Below are 20,592 nucleotides of genomic sequence, written 5' to 3'. Positions count from 1 at the left end.
AGTAAATGGAGACTCACCACCATCCACCTCTATAGCCTCCCCCATAGTCTATTTAACAGCCTCGTGACGGAGGTCCAGGACATTTCTAATCATATTCCACAGTCAATAAATATTTGTCTATTCTTAGATGCAGAGAAATCCATTTTTAATTTTTTTTTTAATTTTAGAGAATATTTTTATTTATTTTGTAACCTCTTTACCCTGGCTAAACTGCAGAGGGGACTAGAAAAGAAGCCTCAAGGTGAGGATCAAGTTCATCCTTGGGACTAGAGAAAATCCTTCTCCGGGAAACTCCTAGCGGTGGCCCTTTACCCCGACATGGAGGAGGAGGCATAGGGGGATGGGAGCGTCCCGAAGTTTTCCTCTTCTGTTCCGGAGATCCTTTAACTGTTTGGTAACTAAATCTTACGAACTGTCTGATCGGGGATGTTTCCCTCAACCTCCTAGGAGCGGATGGTCTGATTAGGGATGTTTTCTTAAACTTTTAGGAGCATCTTTAGCTTAAAAAATAAAAAATCCTCATCAGAATGGCATCGAGCTGCTGTTTCCTCTAAACCTTTTTCAAATTGAGGGGAGAGCTGATCTTTCTTTTCATCCCTATCTTTTACATGCTCATTGGCAGTCATAGCGGCCAGCCATTCATTTAGCTGTCGATAGCTAGGTATAGCCTCTTCATTTTCACTTTTCTTTATAACAGGTACCTTTTCAGATTTGCTTTTTTGTTTAACAGGTACTTTTCCAACTTTACTTTCCTCTTTAACAGGTACCTTTTCAAATTCATGAGCTGGATCTAAAACATCTCTAGTCATATTCCACAGAGGAAAGGTGTAAGTAGGGATTTTTTCCAAACCTTGCTGAGCACAATAAGCTCTTAGCTGTTTTCCTAGTTTTTTCAAGATATCGAGGTTAACAGTGCCTTGTTGTAGAAACCAAGGGCAGTGGTCTTGTACAAATGTAAAAAATGATTGAATGGAAGATTTTTTAACCTTGATTCTTCTTTTACTTAATAACTGTAAAATTACTCCTATAAAGAGCTGTCTTTCATTTGATTCAGTGTTGCCCATGTCAGAAACTTAAGGATAGTAAAAGATTTTGCTTTTAGCTATCTAAAGATTAGGCCTTTTTTGTCAGCCTTTTTAGAAACCGTTTTTTCTCTCTAACTCTTCAACACTTCCCACTCCTCTCGCCCTGTCTATTCTACAGGGGGATCTGCAGCCCCCTAAGTGGGATCCTATCTGTCCCCAAAACTGAACACTGGGGGAATGGGGTTGGGGATTTACCTTCGAAATGCCTGTCTCGGGCGCCACCTGCAGAGGTCCAGCCCCAGCTGATCCAGGGTATTCGAAGGGAAGATGGAGTAGGCGACCTATTTATATATTTATTTATTCATCAAAGATATAAAGAGTAATAGAATGAGGATAGCTCAGGAGGAAAATTCAGTGGAGAAAAGCAGCTGAGTAGCTTGGTTTACGCGGAAAATCAATATAACCCGTGACACCAGGTTAGCTCTGACCACGGAGGCTGCAAGTGCCCTCTAGAATAGAGGAAGGTGCCCCACCTTAGACACCTTATCGAGTGGGTCTTCGAAGCCCAGGCAAATAAATGGTCGCAGAGGATATCCGCGCTCCAGATGGACACTCATCTGAAAATTGAGGGGAATAATGACATGGGGAGACCAAGCGTTGGCGAGCAAGGCCCGTAGCTTTATTTTCAACACAGGTTTTAATACCCTAAGTTACACATAGAGGATAATAGGGGATGCAAAGTCAGCAGTCTTTAATCCTTATCAAAAACCAGGGTTTCTTTTCTGCAGATTTATCGTATAAAAATGGTTTAGATGATTTACATCATCTTCTGGCCAGAAGACCTATTAACATTTTATGACTCTTGACAAAGACTTATCAACCATAAGAGTTATTTTCTCTAAGAGTAATTGTTTAAGGTTTGGCGCCATCTTTCGAAGATAAAATTGCATTCCTATAGGGAGGATGTGTAATGGGTTTACAACAAAGAAAAGAATTTATTACATTAAGGGTCTAAAGTTACCAACATCAAGGCCACTACTTATTTTTTCTACATACCAACTATATTAATTAGCACACATTCAAGGATACAATTCAGGGGATGTGGAAACTTGGCAAAAAGCATTGGTTCATCAATGAAATCTTTTACTAGTTTTATTCTGACAGTTTCTAACTCTCTGAGAGGCTCTAAGCTATTTGAATATCTTAAACTTCCCGTGCGTCTCGAGGCTGGGAGACTGTACACAATCGTATGCATAGCTGTAGGAGACCGGGTAAACTTGTCAGGCGAGTTAGAAAACCATCTGAGGGGTTTGGATTTAAACACTACTAATTGCCCAGGAACATTATTAGTTGGAGCTGTAAGTTAGCTCTTTGACAGAGAGAGTGAGATGGTGGTGGGGGACATCCCCAGTAATGTCAGAGGTGAGAGAACAAAGCAATAAAGAAGGCAGACTTTGGTTTTTGGGGGTAGATGCTGAAGAATATACGGGGGAACTCCCGGAGGCTCGATCCCGCCTTTGCGTATGCCGAGACTCTTTCCTCATGACATTTGTCACGAGTGGAATATCTCTCGCTGGCTCCCGGCAATCTTCCATTGCACCAAACGCAGTGGAGTCCCGTGAGGCCCCTCCCAACATCACAGTATCAGTGTCTTCTCAGAGGCACCCTGAGCAACTCCCTGAGTTCACCGGCACAAGTCGAGGGAACACAGGGTATCCTGCCGCAACCCGAGAAAGACCTCAAGAGTCCGTCTTTAACGCGTCTTGAGGCCGGATTCCCCTACCATGACTCGAGAGCAATGACACGCTCCCCCTCGCCATGCGCATGGACACCTGACTTCCATGGCGCCACATGAGAGGCTCCCTGAGCTCCCCGTCATACCTCATGAGAAACCCCACACTGGCGCCACAGCTCGGGAAAACCCACGAGACGCCACCGTCATCGCGAGATTGGGGACATCTTTTCCTGCCTGACCTGGAGAGCAATCCCTGGTCCTTTCTCCAAACTTCACAGGAGGCTTTACTCCCTTTAGGCCACTCAATGGGCTCCAAGAGATACCTGTCGCGACTTGAGAGGAGAGCAGAGTACTTTGTTTCCCCTCGAGATGAGGCCTTACCTTGGGTGAGTCTGGAATGCAACCCCGGGATCCCTGTTGCCCCTGGAGAGGAACATTATGTCCTGGACAAAAGCCTAGATGAGGTCTATTTTGCCCTACAGTGACTCGAGAGCAACACCCATCTCTCCCTCGCAATTCGAATGGAAGATTGGTCTTCATTGGGCCAACACAAGAGGAAGTCTGAATTTCCCGTTGTAACTCGAGAATCCCGCCGCAACTCTTAAAAACCACGTGGTACCCCATTCATCACAATATGAGGCCTTTGCCCGCTACAGAGTCTCAAGAGAAGTCCCATGTTTCGTCATAAAGTTCGAAATGCTACTTGGCACCCTTGATGCGACCCCAAAAGTTCCCCAATATACCGGTCTCACTCCAAGGGAACACCGAAGTTCCTGGCACCACTTCATTTGAGCCCCTTCTCCCCTCCTGATCACAGCAGGAAGGTCGATTCCCCTGCTTTGTCTAGAAGGGGTTCCCGACTTTCATGGCGCACCTCAGGATGAGGCCAGTCTCACGAAGAAATTCGAGACGTAGCCTCGTGTTGGTGCCACGTGCCGAAAGACCCCGATTTCTCGGTCTTGCTCTTGATAAGAACCCGATGCCCGGACACCTCTTCTAAGGCAACCCTGTGGATGAAGGCACTACACGAGGGGGCACTGGCAACCCTGTTCATCGTCCGGAAAATCCCACAGGATCCACATACAGCTCCACAACTGGCCTGTCACCCCTTAAACAACGAGAGAGGCAAGCGGAGTTCCCTTCCTCAGATAAGACGAGGCCTGAGTATCCAATCCCAACTCTGCAGGCACGCTTCGATCTGAGTCAGAAATGGAGAGGAAACCTGAGGTTCCTGCCTCAACCCGAGATGAGGCCCTCTTCCATTAAAACAAACCCAGTGGAGTCCCGAGAGGCCACTCCCATCTCCACAGTATCCCTGACTTCTCATAGGCATTCTGAGAAGCTCCTTGAGGCCACCGGCAAACGTCGAGGGAAATAAGGGTTTCCTGCCACAACCAAAGAAAGACCTCGAGAGTCCTTCTTCAATGCGTCTTGAGGTCAGATTCCCCTACCATGGCTCGAGAGCAATAACGCACTCCCCCTCGCCACGCACATGGAGACCTGATTTCCCTGGAGCCACACGAGAGGCTCCCTGAGCTCCCTGTCGTACCTCGTGTGAAACCCCACACTGGCGCCACAGCTTGAGAAAACACACAAGACCCCTCCGTCATCGCGAGATGAGGGCCATCTTTTCCTGCATGGCCTGGAGAGCAGTCCCAAGTCCTCTCTCCAAACTTCACAGGAGGCTTGACTCCCTTTAGGCCACAAAGTGGGCTCCAAGAGGTGCCCGTCGCAACTCGAAAGGAGAGCAGAGTCCTTTGCTTCCCTTCGACACGAGGCCTGACTCCCTGGGTGAGTCTGGAATGCAAACCTGAGATCCCTGTGGCCCTTGGAGAGGAACATTAGGTCCTGGACACAAGCCTAGATGAGGTCTCCTTTGCCCTGCAGTGACTCGAGCGCAACCCCCAGCTCTCCCTCGCAACTCAAATGGATGATTGGACTTCCCTGGCCCAACACAAGAGGAAGCCTGAAATCCCCGTCGTAACTCGAGAATCCCGCCGCAACTCGAGAAAAACCACGTGGCTCCCCCGTCATCGCAAGATGAGGCCCTTGGCCGCTACAGCATATCAAGAGAAGTCCCACGTTCCATCCTGAAGTACAAAACGGTACTTGGCACCCTGGATGCGACCCCCAAAGTTCCCTGACATACCGGTCTCACTCGAGGGAAACACCAAAGTTCATGGCACCACTTCCTGTGAGCCCCTTCACCCCTCCTGATCGCGACAGGAGGGTCGACTCCCATGCTTTGTCTGCAAGGGGTTCCCGACGTTCCCCGCGAACCTCCGGATGAGGCCGGTCTCATGAGGAAATTCGAAAAGTAGCCTCATGGTTGGTGCCACATGTTGAAAGATCCCGAATTCCCGGTCCACTGTAGATAAGAACCTGAGGCCCGGACATCTCTTCGAAGGCAACCCTGTGGATGAAGGCACAACACGAAGGGACAATGACATCCACATGCATCGTCTGGAAAAACCCGCCGATTCCACTCACAGCTCCAAATGTGGACTGTCACCCCGTGAACAACTCGAGAGGCAAGTGAAGTTGCATTCCTTCACACAAGACGAGGCCTTACCCTCCTGGCCCAACTCTTCAGGGACCCTGCGATCGGAGTCAGAAATGGAGAGGAACCCTGAGGTTCCTACCTCAACTAGAGAAGAGGCCCTCTTCCATTGAACCAAACTCAGTGGTGTCCCGAGAGGCCCCTCCCAACACCACAGTATCCCTGAATTCTCAGAGGCTCCCTGAGAAGCTACCTGAGGTCACTGGCACAAGTCGAGGGAACCCAGAGTTTCCTGAAGTAACCCGAGAAAGACTTGGAGAGTCCTTTTTCAACGTCTCTTGATGCCCGATTCCCCTACCATGACTCCAGAGCAAGGACGCGCTCCCCTCGCCACAAGCAGGAAAACTGACTTCCCTAGTACCACACAAGAGGCTCCCTGAGTACCCCATCATACCTCGTGAGAAAACCCACAGTGGCGCCGCAGTTCGAGAAAAACCACAAGATGCCCCCGTCAAGGAGAGATGGGGGCCTTCTTTTCCTGCCTGACCTGGAGAGCAATCCCTGGTCCTCTCTCCAAACTTCAGAGGAGGATTGACTCCCTTTAGGCCACTCAGTTGGGTCCAAGAAATACCCGGTGCGACTCGAGAGGAGAGCGGAGTCCTTTGCTTCCCTCAAGACGAGGCCTGACTCCCCGGGTGAGTTTGGAATGCAACCCCGAGATCCCTGTCGCCCCTGGAGTGGAACATTATGTCCTAGACACAAGCCTAGATGAGGTCTATTTTGCCCTACAGTGATCGAGAGCAACCTCCATCTCTCCCTCACATTGAATGGAAGATTGGGCTTCCCACGGTCAACACATGAGGAAGTCTGAATATCCCATCGTAATTCGAGAATTCAGCCTCAAGTCTTAAAAACCATGTGGTTCCCCCTTCATCGCAATATGAGGCCCTTGCCAGCTAGAGTCTCAAGAGAAGTCCCACGTTCCATCTTAAAGTTCGAAATGCTACTTGGCACCCTTGATGCGACCCCAAAGTTCCCCAACATACCGGTCTCACTCCAGGGGAACACCGAAATTCCCGGCGTCTCCAGGGAAGTCCCATGTTCTGTCCTTAAGTGCGAAACGGTACTTGACACCCTTGATGCGACCGCAAAAGTTCCCGACACGCTGGGTTCCCTCGAGGGGAACACCAAGGGTCCTGGCACCACTTCATCTGAGCCCCTTCTCCCCTCCTGATCGCGACAGGAGAGTCAATTCCCCTGCTTTCTCTGGAAGGGGTTCCCGGCCTTCCTGGTGCACCTCAGGATGAGGCCGGTCTCAGGAGGAAATTCGAGACCAGCCATGTGTGAGGTGCCACGTGCCGAACGACACCGATTTTCCGGTCCGCTCTTGATAAGAACCTGATGCCCGGACACCTCTTCGAAGGCAACCCTGTGAGTGAAGGCACAACACGAAGGGGCACTGACACCCCCGTGCATCATCCGGAAAAACCCGCAGGGTCTACCCACAGCTCGACAAGGGGCCTGAGACTCCCGGAACAACTCGAGAGGCAACCAGAATTCCATTCCTCAGACAAGACGAGGCATGACTCTCCTGTCCCAACACTGCAGGCACCGTGCAGTCGGAGTCAGAATTGGAGAGGAAGCCTGAGGTTCCTGCCTCCCCTCGAGATGAGGCCCTCTTCCATTGTGCCGAACCCAGCAGAGTCCCGAGAGGCCCTGCCAACTCCACAGCATTCCTCACCTCTCAGAGGCACCCTGGTAAGTTCCCTATAGTCCCCTGCAGAAGTCGAGGGAAACGAGGGTTTCCCGCCGCCACCCGAGAAAGACCTCGAGAGTCCTTCTTCAACGCGTCTTGAGGCCCTAGTCACTTCCCATGACTCGAGAGTGATGACCAGCTCCCCCTCGCCATGCGCATGGAGACATGAGATCCCTGGCACCGCACGAGAGGCTCCCTGAGGTCCTCGTCGTGACTCGTGAGAAAACCCCCACGGGCGCCGCAGCCTGAGGAAACCCATGAGATGCCCCCGTCATCGCGAGATGAGGGCCTTCTTTTCCTGCCTGACCTGGAGAGCAATCCCGAGTCCTCTCTCCAAACTGAAGAGGAGGCTCGACACCCTTGAGTCCACTCAGTGGGCTCCAAGAGATCCGTGTCGCGAATTGAGAGGAAAGTGGAGTCCTCTGCTTCCCCTCGAGGTGAGGCCTGACTCCCCGGGGGAGTCTGGAATGGAAACCCGAAATCTCTGTCTTCCCTTGAGAGGAATATTAGGTCCTGGACACACGCCTCGATGAGGTCTCTTTGGCCCTGTAGTGACTCGAGCAGAACCCCCAGCTTTCCCTCGCAACTCCAGGGGAAGATTGGGCTTCCCAGGGCCAACCCAAGAGGAAGCCTGAAATCCCCATCGTTTTCAAGAATCCAGACGCAACTCGAGAAAAAAGACGTGGTTCCAACGTCTTCACAGGATGAGGCCCTTGCCCGCTACAGCGTCTCCAGGGAAGTCCCATGTTCCGTCCTGAAGTGGGAAACGGTACTTGGCTCCCTTGATGCGACCCCTAAAGTTCCCTGAAACGCCGGGTTCCCTCGAGTGGAACACCTAGAGTCCCGGCCCCACTTCATCTGAGCCCCATCTCCCCTCCTGATCGCGACAGGAGAGTCGATTCCCCTTCTTTGTGTGGAAGGTGTTCCCGGCCTTCCCGGCGCACCTCAGGATCATGCTGGTCTCACGAGGAAATTCGAGATGAGCCACGTGGGTGGTGCCACATGCCGAATGACTCTGATTTCCCGGTCCGCTCTTGAAATGAACCTGATGCTGGACACCTCTTTGAAGGCAACCCTGTGGGGGAAGGCACCAAATGAAGGGGCAATGACACCCCCGTGCATCTTCTGGAAACACCCGCAGGTTCCACACACAGCTCGACAAGGTGCGTGACCCACTGAATGACTCGAGAGGCAAGCAGAGTTCCATTACTCAGACAAGACGAGGCCTGACTCTCCTGTCCCAACCCTGCAGGGACCCTGCGGTCGGAGTCAGAAATGGAGAGGAAGCCTGAGGTTCCTGCCTCCAATCGAGATGAGGCCCTCTTTCATTTCGTCAAACCTAGTGGAGTCCCGAGAGGCCCCTCTAACTCCTCAGTATCCCTCACCTCTCAGAGGCACCTGGGAAGTTCCCTAAGGTCCCCGGTAGAGGTCGAGGGAAACGAGTGTTTCCCGCCCCAACCCAAGAAAGACCTCGAGAGTCCTTCTTAAATGCGTCTGGAGGCCCTAGTCCCTCCCATGACTCCAGAGCAATGACGCGATCTGCCTGGCCACACGCATGGAGGCCTGACTTCTCTGGCGCCACACGAGAGGCTCCCTGAGCTCCCCATCATATCTCGTGAGAAACCCCACACTGGCGCCGCAGCTCGAGAAAACCCATGAGACGCTCCCGTCATCACGAGAGGAGGGCCATCTTTAACTGAATGGTATGCAGATCAAGCGTGAACCTTCTGTCCAAGCTACACAGGACGCTTGACTCCCTTTAGGCCACTCATTGGGCTCCAAGAGTTACACGTCGCGACTCGAGAGGATAGTGGAGTCCTTTGCTTCCACTCGAGACGAGGCGTGACCCACCGGGTGAGACTGGAATGCGACCCCGATATCCCTGTTGCCCCTGGAGAGGAACACTACGTCCTGGACCCAAGCCTAGATGAGGACTCTTTGCCCTGAAGTGACTCGAGAGCATCCCACAGCTCTCTCTGACAAGTTGAATGGAAGATTGGACTTCCTGGGCCAACACAAGAGGAAGCCTGAATTCCCCGTCGTAACTCGAGAATCCCGCCGCAACTCGAGAAAAACCACGTGTTTCCCTCGTCATCGCAATATGAGGCCCTTGCCCGCTAGAGCATCTCCAGAGAATTCCCACGTTCCGTCTTGAAGTGGGAAACTGTACTTGGCACCCTTGATGCGACCTCAAAAGTGCCGTGACATACCGGTCTCACTCGAGGGGACCACCGAGGTTCCCGGCACCACTTCATCTGAGCCACTTCTCCCCTTCTGATCGCGACGGGTGTGTCGATTCCCCTGCTTTGTCTGCAAGGGTTCCCTACCTTCCCGGCGAACCTCAGGATGAGGCCGGTCTCCCGAGGAAATTCGAGACGTAGCCTCGTGGGTGGTACCACATGCTGAAAGACCCCAATTTTCTGGTACGCTCTTGAAAAGAACCCGATGCCCAGACACCTCTTTGAAGGCAACCCTGTGGATGAAGGCACAACACGAAGGGGCACTGATACCCCTGTGCATCGTCCGGAAAAACCCGCAGGTTCCACACACAGCTCAACAAGTGGCCTGTCACTCCGTGAACAACTCGAAAGGCAAGCGGAGATCCATTCCTCCACGGAAGACGAGGCGTGACTCTCTTGTCCGTACTCGGCAGGTACTCTGCGACCCGAGTCAGTAATGGAGAGGACCCCTGAGGTTCCTGCCTCCATTCGAGATGAGGCCCTCTTCGATTGCACCAAACCCAGTTGAGTAACGAAAGGCCCCTCCCAAATCCACAGTGTCCCTGACTTCTCAGAGGCACCCTGAGAAGTTGCCTGAGGTCACCGACACAAGTCGAGGGAACCCAGGGTTCCCTGCCGCAACCCGAGAAAGACCTTGAGAGTCCTTCTTCAATGCGTCTTGAGGCCCGATTCGCCTACTATGACTCGAGAGCAATCACGCACTCCCCTTCACCACACTCACGGAGACCTGACGTCCCTAGCACCACACGAGAGGCTCTCTGAGCTCCCCGTTGTACCTCGTGAGAAATCTGATACTGCGCCGCAGCTGGAGAAAACCCACGAGACGCCCCCGTCATCGCGAGATGAGGGCCTTTTTTCCTGCATGGCCAGGAAAACAATCCCGAGTCATCTCTCCAAACTCCATAGGAGGCTTCACTCCCTTTACGCCACGCAGTGGGCTCCAAGAGATACCCGTCGCGACTCGACAGGAGAGCGGAGTCCTTTTTTTCCCCTCAAGACGAGGCCTGACTCTCCGGGTGAGTCGAGAATGCAACCCTGAGATCCCTGTCGGCCCAGTAGTGGAACACTAGGTCCTGGACACAAGCGTAGATGAGGTCTATTTTGCCCTGCAGTGACTGGAGAGCAATCCCCAGTTCTAACTTGCAACTCGAATGGAATACTGGATTTTCGTGGCGCCACACAAGAGCCTCCCTGAAATCCCTGTGGTACTTCATGAGACACCCCACACTGGCGCCGCAGCTCGAGAAAACCCACGAGACGCCACCGTCATCTCGAGATGAGGGCCTTCTTTTCCTGCATGGCCTGGAGTCCAATCCCGAGTCCTCTCTCCAAACTCCACAGGAGGCTTGACTCCCTTTAGTACACACAGTGGGCTCCAAGAGACACCCATCGTGACTCGAGACGAGAGCAGAATTCTTTGCTTACCCTCGAGGTGAGAACTGACTCCCCGGATGAGTCTGGAATGCAAACCCGAGATCCCTGTCGCCCCTGGAGAGCAACGTTAGATCCTGGACACAAGCCTAGATTAGGTCTCTTTTGCCCTGCAGTGACTCTAGCGCAATCCCCAGCTCCCCCTCGCAACCTGAATGGAAGACTGGATTTCAAGGCCAACAAGAGGAAGCCTAAATTCCCGGTCATAACTCGAGAATCCCGCCGCAACTCGAGCAAAACCACGTGGTTCTCCCGTCATCGCAAGATGAGGCCCTTGCCCGCTACAGCGTTTCAAAAGATGTCCCAGGTTCCGTCTTGAAATGCGAAACGGTACTTGGCACCCTTGATGCGACCCCAAAAGTCCCCCAACACGCCGGTCTCACTCAAGGGGAACACCGAGGTTCCCGGCACCACTTCATTTAAGCCCCTTCTCCCCTCCTGATCGTGACCGGTGGGTCGATTCCCCTGCTTTGTCTGCAAGGGGGCCCGACCTTCCCTGCACAACTCAGGATGAGGCCGGTCTCATGGGGAAATTCGATACGTAGCTTTGTGGGTGGTGCCACTTGCTGAAAGACTCCAATTTCCCGGTCCGCTCTTGATAAGAATCTGATGCTCGGACACCTCTTGGAAGGCAGCCTTGAGTATGAAGGTACAACACGAAGGGGCACTAACACACCTGTGCATCATCCGGAAAAAAGGGCAGGTTACATACACAGCTCGACAAGTGGCCTGTCACCTCGAGAACAACTCGAGAGGCAAGAGGAGTCCCATCCTCCAGAAAAGACGAGGCCTGACTCTCCTGTACCAACATGCAGGGACCTTGCGATCTGAGTCAGAAATGGAGAGGAACACTGAGGTTCCTGCTTCAACTCGAGATGAGTCCCTCTTACATTCCACCAAATGCAGAGGAGTCTCGAGAGGCCCCTCCAAACTGCACAGTATCCCTGACTTCTCAGAGGCACTCTGAGAAGCTCCCTGAGGTCGCAGGCACAAGTCAAGGGAACCCTGGGTTTTATGCAGTGACCCGAGAAAGACCTCGAGAGTCCTTCATCAACCCGTCTTGAGGCCCGATTACCCTACCATGACTCGAGAGCAATGACGAACTCCCCCTAGCCATCTCATGGGGACCTGACTTCCCTGGCGCCACACGAGAGGCTCCCTGAGCTCCCTCTCGTACCTCGTCAGAAACCCGGCACTAGCGCGGCAGTCTAGAAAACCCACAAGAGGCCGCCGTCATCACGAGATGAGGGCCTTCTTTTCCTGCATGGCCTGGAGAGGAATTCCGAGTCCTCTATCCAAACAGCACAGGAGGCTTGACTCCCTTTAGGGCACACAGTGGGCTCCAAGAGATACCCATCGCGACTCAAAAGGACAGCGGAGTTCTTTGCTTCCCCTCGAGACGAGGCCTGATTCCCCGGGTGAGTCTGGTATGCAAGCCCGAGATCCCTGTCGCCCCTAGGGATGAACATTAAGTCCTGGACACAAGCCTAGATGAGGTCTATTTTGCCCTGCAGTGACTCGAGGGCAATCCCCAGCTCTCCCTTGAAACTCGAATGGAAGATAGGACTTCCCTGGGCCAACAAATGAGGAAGACTGTATTCCCCGTCGAAACTCGAGAATCCCGCCACAACTCGAGAAACGCTACGTGGTTCCCCCGTCATCGCAAGATGAGGCCCTTGCCCCCTACAGCGTCCCAAGAGAAGTCCCACGTTCCGTCTTGAGGTGCGAAACGGTATCGGCACCCTTGATGCAACCTCAAAAGTTCCTCGACACACCAGTCTGACTCGAGGAGAACACCGAGGTTCCCGGCACCACTACATCTGGGCCCCTTCTCCCCTCCTGATCGCGACAGGAGGGTCGATTCCCCTGTTTTGTCTTGAAGGGGTTCCCGCCTTTCCCGGTGCATCTCAGGATGAGGCCGGTCTCACGAGGATATTCGAGACATAGCCTCGTGGATGGTGACACATGCCGAAAGACCCCGATTTCCCGGTTCGCTCTTGATAAGGTCCCAATGCCCGGACACCTCTTTGAAGATAACCCTTTTGATGAAGGCACAACACGAAGGGGCACTGACACCCCCGGGTATCGTCCGGAGAAACCCGCAGGTACCACACACAGCTCGAGAAGTGACCTGTCACCCCGTGAACAACTGGAGAGGCAAGCAGAGTTCCATTCCTCCACACAAGACGAGGCCTGACTCTCCTGTTCGAACTCTGCAGCGAAACTGCAATCCGAGTCAGATCTGGCCCAGGGGAAGTCAGGAGAGGAAACATGAGTTTCCTGCCTCCACTCGAGATGAGGCCCTCTTCCATTGCACCGAACCCAGTGGAGTCCCGAGAGGCCCCTCCCAACTGCACAGTATCCCTGACTTCTCAGAGGCACCCTTAGACCTTCTTGAGATCACCGGCACAAGTCGAGGGAACCAAGGGTTTCCTGCCCCAACCCGTAAAAGACCTCGAGAGTCCTTCTTCAACGCGTCTTGAGGTGCGATTCCCCTACCATGACTCAAGAGCAATGACGCACTCCGCCTAGCCACGCGCATAGAAACCTGACTTCCCTGGCGCCACAGGAGAGGCTCCCTGAGCTCCCCATTATACCTCGTGAGCAACACCACACTGGAGCCGCAGCTCGAGAATACCCACGAGACGCCCCAGTCCTCACGAGATGAGGGCCTTCTTTTGCTGTATGGCCTGGAGAGCAATCCTGAGTCCTCTCTCCAAACTCCACAGGAGGCTTGACTCATTTTAGGCCACACAGTGAGCTCCAAGATATACCCGTCGCGACTTGACAGGAGAGCGGTGTCCTTGGCTTCCCCTCGAGATGAGGCCTGATTCCCCGGGTGAGTCGAGAATGCAATGCTGAGATCGCTTTCGCCCCAGCAGAGGAACATTAGGTCCTGGACACAAGCTTAGATGAGGTCTATTTGGCCCTGCAGTGTCTCGAGAGCAATCCCCAGTTCTAACTCGCAATTCGAATGAAAACTGGACTTCCCTGGGCCAGTTGAACAGGAAGCCTGAATTCCCCGTCGTAACTCGAGAATCCCGCCGCAACTCAAGAAAAACCACGTGGTTCCCCCGTCATCGAAAGATGAGGCCCTTGCCCGCTACAGCGTCTCAAGAGAAGTCCCACGTTCCGTATTGAAGAGCGAAAAGTTACTTGGAACCCTTGATGCGACCCCAAAAGTTCCCCGACATACCAGTCTCACTTGAGGAGAACACCGAGGTTCCCGGCACCACTTCATCTGAGACTCTTCTCCCCTCTTGATCGCGACAGGAGGTTCGATTCCCCTGCTTTGTCTGGAAGGCATTCCCGACCTTCCTGGCGCACATCAAGATGAGGCCAGTCTCACGAGGAAATTTGAGACATAGCCTCGTGGGTGGTGCGGCATGCCAAAAGACCCCAATTCCCTGGTCCGCTCTTGATAAGAACCCGATGGCAGAACCCAACTCGAAGGCAATCCTGTGGATCAAGGCACAACACGAAGGGGCAGTGACACCCCGGTGCATCGTCCAGAAAAACCCACAAGTTCCACATACAAATCGACAAGTGGCCTGTCACCCCATGAACAACGCGAGAGTCAAGCGGAGTTCCAGTCCTCCACACAAGACGAGGCCTGACTCTCCTGTCCCAACTCTGCAGGGACTCTGCGATCCGAGTCAGATCCGGCGCATTCGAAGCCAGGAGAGGAACCCTGAGGTTCCTGCCTCAACTTGTCATGAGGCCCTCTTCCATTGCACCAAACCCAGTGGAGTTCAGAGAGGCCCCTCCCAACTCCACAGTGACCCTGACTTCTCAGAGGCACGCTGAGAAGCTTCCTGAAGTCACTGGCACAAGTCGATGGAACCCAGGGTTTCCTGCTGCAACCCAGGAAAGACCTCGAGAGTCCTTCTTTAACACCTCTTCAGGCCCAATTCCCCTACCATGACTCGAGAACAATGACGGGCTCCCTCTCACCACGTGCATAGAGACCTGACTGCCCTGGCACCACGTGAGAGGCTCACTGAGCTCCCAGTCTTACTTCGTGAGAAACCCCACACTAGCGCCACAGCTCGAGAAAACCTACGAGACGCCCCAGTCACTGGGAGATGAGGGCCTTCATTTCATGCATTCCCTGGAGAGCAATCCTGTGTCCTCCCTCCAAACACCAAAGGAGGTTTGACTCCCTTTAAGCCACTCAGTGGGCTCCAAGACATACCCGTCCGACTCGAGAGGAGAGCAGAGTCCTTTGCTTCCCCTCGAGATGAGGGCTGACTCCAAGGTGAGTCTGGAATGCAACCCCGAGATTTCTGTCGAGCCTTGACATGAACATTAGGTCCTGCACACAAGCCTTGGTGGGGTCTCTTTTGCCTTCAGTGACTAGAGCGCACCTCCAGCTCTTCCTCGAATCTCGAATGGAAGATAAGACTTTTGTGGGCCAACACAAGAGGAAGCATGAATTCCCTGCGGTAACTCAAATATCCCACCGCAACTCGAGAAAAACCAAGTGGTTCCGCCGTCATTCCAAGATGAGGCCCATGCCCGCTGGAGCACCCCAAGAGAAGTCCAACGTTCCATTTTGAAGAGCAAAACGGTACTTGGAACGCTTTATGCGACCCCAAAAGTTACCCGACATACCTGTCTCACTTGAGGGAAACACCGAGGTTCCCAGCAGCACTTCATCTGAGCCACTTGTCCCCTCCTGATCGCCACAGGAGGGTCGATTCCTCTGCTTTGTCTGGAAGAGTTTCATGAACTTTGCGGCACATTTCAGGATGAGGCCGGTTTCATGAGGAAATTCGAGACAACCCACGTGGGTGGTGCCAAATGCTGAAAGACCCCGATATCCCGGTCCGCTCTTCATAAGAACCCGATGCCCGGACACCTCTTCGAAGGCAACCCTGTGGATGAAGACACAAAACGAAGGGTCACTGACACCCCCGTGCATCGTCTGGAAAAACCTGCAGATTCCACACACAGTTTGACAAGGGGCCTGAAACCCCATGAACAACTCGAGAGGCAAGCGGAGTTCCATTCCTCAGAAAAGACGTAGCCTGTCTCTCCTGTCCCAACTCTGCAGGGACCCTGATGTCGGAGTCCGAAAAAGAGAGGAAGTCTGAGGTTCCTGTCTCCCCTCGAGATGAGCCCCTCTTCCATTGCAACAAACCCAGCGGAGTCCCGAGAGGCACCGCCAACTCCACAGTATCCCTCAACTCTCAGAGACACCCTGGGAAGTTCCCTAAGGTCCCCGGCAGAAGTCGAGGGAAACGACTTTTTCCCGCCACAACCCGAGAAAGACCTCAAGAGTCCCTCTTCAACGCGTCTTGAGGCCCTAGTCCCCTCCCATTACTCGAGAGCCACAACGCGCTCCTCCTCGCTACGCGCAGGGAGACCTGACTTCCCTGGCGCCGCACGAGAGGCTCCCTGAGATCCTCGCCGTGCCTCGCGAGAAAACCCCCACGGGCGCCGCAGCTTGAGGAAACCCCTGAGACGCCCCCGTCCTCGCGATGTGAAGGGACTTCTTTTCCTGCATGGCCTGGAGAACAATCCCTAGCCCTCTCTCCAAAATGAAGAGGAGGATTGACTCCACTGACGCCACTAGGGGGCTCCAAGATATCCGCGTTGCGACTCGGGAGGACAGCAGAGTCCTTTGCTTCCTCTCGAGACGAGGCCTGACACCCAGGGGGATCCTGGAATGCAACCCCGAGATCCCTGCCTTCCCTGGAGAGGAACATTAGGTCCTGGACACAAGCCTAGATGAGGTCTCTTTGGCCCTGCAGTGACTCGAGCGCAACCCCCGGCTTTCCCTCGCCAATCGAATGGAAGACTGGGCTTCCCAGGGCCAACAGAGGAGGAAGCCTGTAATCCCCATCGTCACTCGAGAATACAGCCGCAACTCGAGAAAAAACACGTGGTTCCAACGTCTTCGCAAGATGAGGCCCTTGCCCACTACAGCGTCTCAGGGGAAGTCCCATGTTCCGCCCTGAAGTGCGAAACAGTACCTGACACCCTTCGTGCAACCCCCAAAAGCTCCCCGACACGCCGGGTACCCTCGAGGGAACACCGAGAGTCCCGGCACAGCTTCATCTGAGCCCGTTCTCCCCTCCTGATCACGACCGGAGAGTCGATTCCCCTGCGTGGTCTGGAAGGGGTTCCCGGCCTGCACGGCGCCCCTCAGGATGAGGCCGGCCTCGCGAGGAAATTCGAGACAAGCCCCGTGGCTGGTGCCCCATGTTGAACGACCCTGATTTCCCGGTCCGCAGTTGAGGAGAACCCGATGCCCGGACACCTCTTCGAAGGCCACCCTGTGAGTGAAGGAACAACACGAAGGGGCACTGACACTCCCGTGCATCGTCCGGAAACACCCGCGGTTTCCACACACAGCTCCACGAGGGGACTGAGACTCCCTGAGCAACTCGAGAGGCAAGCGGAGTTCCCTTCCTCAGACAAGACGAGGCCTGACTCTCCTGCCCCAACGCTGCAGGGACACTGCTGTCGGAGTACGAAACGGAGAGGAAGCCTGCGGTCCTGTCTCCCCTCGAGATGAGGCCCTCTTCGATTGCGCCAAACCCAGAGGAGTCCCGAGATGGCCCACCAACTCCACAGCATCCCTCACCTCTAAGAGGAACCCTGGGAAGTTCCCTAAGGTCCCCGGCAGAAGGCGAGGGAAACGAGGGTTTCCCGCTGCAAGCCGAGAAAGACCTCGAGAGACCTTGTTCTACATGCCTTGATGCCCTAGTCCCCTCCCAGGACTCGAGAACAATGACGCGCTCCCCCTCGCCACGCTCATGGTGACCTGACTTCCATGGCGCTGCACGAGAGGCTCCCTGAGAACCTCTTCGTGCCTCGTGAGAAAAGCCCCATGGACGCCGCAGCTCGAGGAAACCCCTGAGAAGCCCCCGTCCTCGCGAGGTGAGGGCCTTCTTTTCCTGCCTTTCCTGGAGAGCATTCCCGAGTCCTCTCTCCAAACTGAAGATTAGGCTTGACTCCCTTGAGGCCACTCAGAGGGCTCCAAGAGATCCGCGTCGTGGCTCAAGAGAAGAGCGGAGTCCTTTGCTTCCCCTCGAGGCGAGGCCTGACTCCACGGGGGACTCTGGAGTGCAACACCGGGATCCCTGTCTTCCCTTGAGAGTACTACTAGGTCCTGGACACACGCCTAGATGAGGTCTCTTGGGCCCTGCAGTGACTCGAGCGCAACACCCAGCTTTCCCTAGCAACTCGAATGGAAGATGGGGCTTCCCAGGGTCAACCCAAGAGGAAGCCTGAAATCCCCGTCGTAACTCGAGAATCCCGCCGCAACTCGAGAAAAACCACGTGGTCCCAACGTCTTCGCAAGATGGGGCCCTTGCCCACTACGGCGTCTCAAGGGAAGTCTCACGTTCCGTCCTGAGTTGTGAAACGGTACCTGACACCCTTCATGCGACCTCCAAAATTTCCCAGACTCGCCGGGTTCCCTCGAGGGGAACACCGAGGGTCCTGGCACCCATTCATCTGAGCCCCTTCTCCCCTCCTTATCACGACAGGAGAGTCGATTCCCCTGCATATTCTGGAAGGGGTTCCCGGCTTTCCCGGCACACCTCAGGATGAGGCCGGCCTCCCGAGGAAATTCGAGACGAGCCCCGTGGGTTGTGCCACATGCCGAACGACCCCCATTTCCCAGTCCGCTCTGGATAAGAACCCGATGCCCGGACACCTCTTCGAAGGCAACCCTGTGGGTGAAGTTACCATTCGAAGGGGCACTGACACCCCCGTGCGTCGTCCGGAAAAACCCGCGGTTTCCACACACAGCTTGACGAGGTGCGTGAGACACCCTGAGCAATTCGAGAGGCAAGCGGAGTTCCCTTCCTCAGACAAGACGAGGCCTGACTCTCCTGTCCCAACTCTGCAGGGACCCTGTGGTTGGAGTCCGAAAAGGAGAGGAAGCCTAAGTTTCCTGTCTCCCCTCGAGATGAGGCCCTCTTCCATTGCGCCAAGCCCAGCGGAGTCCCGAGAGGCCCCGCCAACTCCACAGCATCCCTCACCTATCAGAGGCACCATGGGAAGTTCCCTCAGGTCCCCGGCAGAAGTCGAGGGAAACGAGGCTTTCCCGCCGCAACCACAGAAAGACCTCGAGTGTCCTTCTTCAACGCCTCTGGAGGCCCTAGTCCTCTCCCATGACTGGAGAACCATGACGCGCTCCCCCTCGCCACGTGCACAGAGACCTGACTTCCCTGGCACCGCACGAGAGGCTCCCTGAGATCCTCGTCTTGCCTCGTGAGAAAACCCCCACGGGCGCCGCAGCTCGAGGAAACCCCTGAGAAGCCCCCATCCTCGCGAGGTGAGGGCCTTCTTTTCCTGCCTGACCCAGAGCACAATCCCGAGTCCTCTCTCCAAACTGAAGAGAAGGCCTGACTCCCTTGAGGCCACTCAGTGGGCTCCAAGAGATCTGCGTCGCGACTTGAGAGGAGAGCGGCATCCTTGGCTTGCCCTCGAGGCGAGGCCTGACTCCCCGGGGGAGTCTGGAACGCCACCCTGAGATCCCTGTCTTCCCTTGAGAGGAACGTTAAGTCCCGGACACAGGCCTAGATGAGGTCTCTTTGGCCCTGCAGTGACTCGAGTGCAACCCTCAGCTTTCCCTCGCAACTCGAATGGAAGATTAGGCTTCCCGGGGCCAACACAAGAGGAAGCCTGAAATCCACTTCGTAACTCTAGAATCCCGCCGCAACTCGAGAAAATCCACATGGTCCCAACGTCTTCGCAAGATGAGGCCCTTGCCCGCTACGGCGTCTCAAGGGAAGTCCCAGGTTCTGTCCTGAAGTGCGAAACGGTACCTGACTCCTTTCATGCAACCCCCAAAAGTCCCCCACACGCCGGTTTCCCTCGAGGGTAACACCGAGGGTTCCATCCCCACTTCATCTGAGCCCCTTCTCCCCTCCTGATGGCGACAGGAGAGTCGATCCCCCTGTATTGTCTGGAAGGGTCCCCGGCCTTCCCAGCACACCTAAGGATGAAGCCGGCCTCACTAGGAAATTTGAGACTAGCCCCGTGGGTGGTCCCTCATGCCGAAAGACCCCGATTTCCCTGTCCGCACTTGAAAAGAACCCGAGGCCCGGACACCTCTTCGAAGGCAACCCAGTGGGTGAAGGCACAACACGAAGGGGCACTGTCACCGTCGTGCATTTCCGGAAACACCCGCAGGTTCCACACACAGCTCAACAAGGGGCCTGAGACCCCCTGAGCACCTCGAGAGGCAAGCGGAGTTCCCTTCCTCAGACAAGACGATTCCTGACTCTCCTGTCCCAACTCTGCAGGGACCCTGCGGTCGGAGTCTGAAACGGAAAGGAAGCCTGAGGTTCCTGCCTTCCCTGGAGATGAGGCCCTCTTCCATTGCGCCAAACCCAGCGGAGTCCTGAGAGGCCCCGCCAACTCCACAGCATCCCTCATCTGTCAGAAGCACACTGGGAAGTTCCCTAAGGTCACCGGTAAACTTTTATTGCACAAGGTCCCCATGAAAAGGCCCACGCAGCAGGACAGCCACAGATTCTGTCTGCCATTAAAGGGCAGTAAGGTGCCCTCCCCCCTTCTTTGCTGCCTCGGCGGCCACCAGGATGCAATTCGCGTACCCTTCCCTTTCCCATCCTAGCAGGTGCTCCAGGGCCCGCTGGCCTACAAAGTGCCAGAAGCAGGGCTGGGCCAGCCGGCCAGAATTCAGGGTTCTGTCCCTTGGACTTCCAGCGGACACTAGGCTGCTTGGGAAAACCGCGCAGACTCTGAGGTTTTTCAGCAGAGGGGTGGAGCGGTAAAGGCCTTGACCCCAAAGACGAGGCCTTTCTGCGACCGCGAGGTTGGGGAGCTCTGAGACTGTGCCAACACAGGGCGGAATACATGGTTCCCTGCTCCACGCAGTCCCCGTTCCCTTACCTGTGTTCCGCACCCCTCCGCTGTGGCCA

The sequence above is a fragment of the Bubalus kerabau genome, unplaced genomic scaffold (assembly GCF_029407905.1).
Source record: "Bubalus kerabau isolate K-KA32 ecotype Philippines breed swamp buffalo unplaced genomic scaffold, PCC_UOA_SB_1v2 scaffold_27, whole genome shotgun sequence".
Taxonomy (NCBI): Eukaryota; Metazoa; Chordata; class Mammalia; order Artiodactyla; family Bovidae; genus Bubalus; species Bubalus kerabau.
Note: the sequence above shows the minus strand (reverse complement) of the source record.